This window comes from Puntigrus tetrazona, unplaced genomic scaffold (genome assembly GCF_018831695.1).
Source record: "Puntigrus tetrazona isolate hp1 unplaced genomic scaffold, ASM1883169v1 S000000746, whole genome shotgun sequence".
In the NCBI taxonomy this organism is placed as follows: domain Eukaryota; kingdom Metazoa; phylum Chordata; class Actinopteri; order Cypriniformes; family Cyprinidae; genus Puntigrus; species Puntigrus tetrazona.
The window spans coordinates 852501-855000 of record NW_025048355.1 but is presented as its reverse complement, the minus strand read 5'-3'; the positions used below and the strand labels follow the sequence as shown (position 1 = coordinate 855000).

General features: G+C 28.6%; 1 protein-coding gene across 3 annotated transcripts in view; it reads right to left on the bottom strand.

Annotated features, from left to right (window-relative positions):
* The window catches only part of LOC122335265 (solute carrier family 45 member 4), a 50302-nt gene that overhangs the window by 13422 nt on the left and 34380 nt on the right, over positions 1-2500 (bottom strand). The gene's annotated exons all lie outside the window — the stretch shown is intronic.

The window sequence follows — 2500 nt, the reverse complement described above, 5'->3', positions numbered from 1 at the left end:
CAAGTGAATTACTTGGCACAATTATGTTATATTCTGTGAATAGAAAAACACATATGACTATGTATAAAAAAAAAAAAAAAAAAAAACTGAAAATTTTAAATGCAGTTTTTATAGAAAAGGCAATTTTACATTTAGGACAAAATAGAGAAAAAATGTATAAAGAAATAAAATAAAATAAAATAAAATAAAATAAGGAATAAAAAATAATAATAAAGTAAAATAAAATAAAATATAAAATAAAATATAAAAAATATATAAAATAAAGAAAAATAAAATAAAATATAAAATAAAATATAAAAAATATATAAAATAAAGAAAAATTAAATACAAAAAATTAAATAATAAAGTAAAATAAAATAAGAAATAAAATATAAAATACAAAATAAAATAAAGAAACAAACTAAATAATTTTTGTTTAAAAAAATAAATTTAGTACAAAAGTATTTTTGTTTTGTTTTATATTTATAGATTCTTTTAATTATATAAAAATAAAACAAAACAAAAAATGAAAATGATAATAATAAATTGGAATATAAAATAAAGTCTAAATTAAAAATATTACTCATGGAAGAGTTGTGTGAAAAAAAAACCCCCAGCAAAGCACGACAGACTCGCTTCCAAAGAAATAAAATAATAATCATATTGTCTTTCATAAAATTGAGTTTGAGATGAAATGATTGTTGGACTGTCTGTAAAGTCAGCATAATGTTGTCATGTAGCTTCAGGAAGCTTGTCAGAAACATGCTCTGAAACACTACGTCTGTGTAGACGACTTCCTGCAGTTACAGAGCCACAAACAGAGCAATCTGTCAGATTGTTTGTGAAAACGAGATTTGATTTCATAATTACGCCAAACAGTGAAAGCGCTTCTCTTCCAGACGCAGAGCTCAGGCTGAATCCAGTCCTGCGTGGAGCGTGTTTGTTCTGGGAGGCACATCTGTCTGCATCTCACACACTCACACACACACACACACCAGCTGTCCATCATAACCTCACAATCATAACCGCATCAGAACGCCTCGAGCAGACGACACTGATCATGTGGAGATTGGCACAGAGACGGTAATTTCACACGCAGAGAGGCAGAAGACTCTCACAGGAATCAGCTCTATCTTTAGAGAGAGTGTGTGTGTGTGTGTGTGTGTGTGTGTGTGTGTGTGTGCACAGAGCTATAACAGGATTATCACACACACACACTCTCCGGTCAGCGGTCAGAGAGACTGTCCGGTCTGTTACGTGAAGCGTCGAGGAGTCAGGTTTAGCTCTGAAACACACAGGACACCAGAGGAGAGCATTCCTGAAGTTATGCAAGAGACGTCCTGCGCAGATTAACAGATCATGATCCGCCTCGGGTAAAATTAACCGCTTTGACGCGTCAGCTACGACTTAACCAGCTAACTTGACGAGATTCCAGTAAACAAATAAATGAAGATAATTCATTCATTTAAAAAAGGAAAGATTTCTGCTTATATAATGAATCAAATTTATGAAGTATATTTTGTTGCTAACTTATATATATATATATATATATATATATATATATATATATATATATATATATATATATATATATATATATATATATATATATATATATATATATATATATTAATCATTTAATAATTATTTAAAATGAATACCAAATCGATACATTAAATTATAACATTATAACAAATTATTTACATTTCATTTATAAAATAATTATTTATTTATTTTATTTATAATAACTGAAATAATATATCTTTTTAATATATTTGAAATAATAAAAAAATTGAAAAAAATGAAACTGCATTATAAATAGAATTTATTATATTGTTTATATTATAAAAACATAAACCCAATAGCAAAATATATGTATAAATATTTTCAGAATTTTATTCTAAATAAATATTTAGATAATGCAAAATATAACATTATAAATACAAATATGAATACAAAAACACAATAAATAATAATAAGCATACATGTATACACTAATATAAATGTATAAATATAACTAATATTATTAATAAATATGTAGAATTTTTTTTTTTGCATGATAAAATAAATCTAAAAAATAATGACCTTATTATCAAATAACATTTAAATACATTTTAGGCATAAAGGGTGCTATTTGTTTTCCACAGTAGCTGAAAATATTTAACCCTGAAGTCTTTAACTGGACAAATACCAATTAGAAAAAAAGAAGAGAAAATTCTCACAATTCTTCATGCAAAAAAAAAAAAAAAAGAACGAGTATAAATTGTTCTCGACTAATTGTTCTCACGCTTTCTGTCAGAAATCCGCTGGAGCTGAGCCACTGCACCTGCTGGAGAGGACCGGGACCCGGGACCCGAAAAGGCCTCGCGCTCCTCTGGGAAACAGACGAAAGTCCTTATCGGAGTCAGACCGGATCTGACAAAGCAGCCGCTCGGTTCTCATCGGAAAACCACCTCCACTTCCTCTTCCTGCGGCTCCTTGAGGTGTTTTTAGATATTTAGTCTTTGCGGTTAAACAAAAG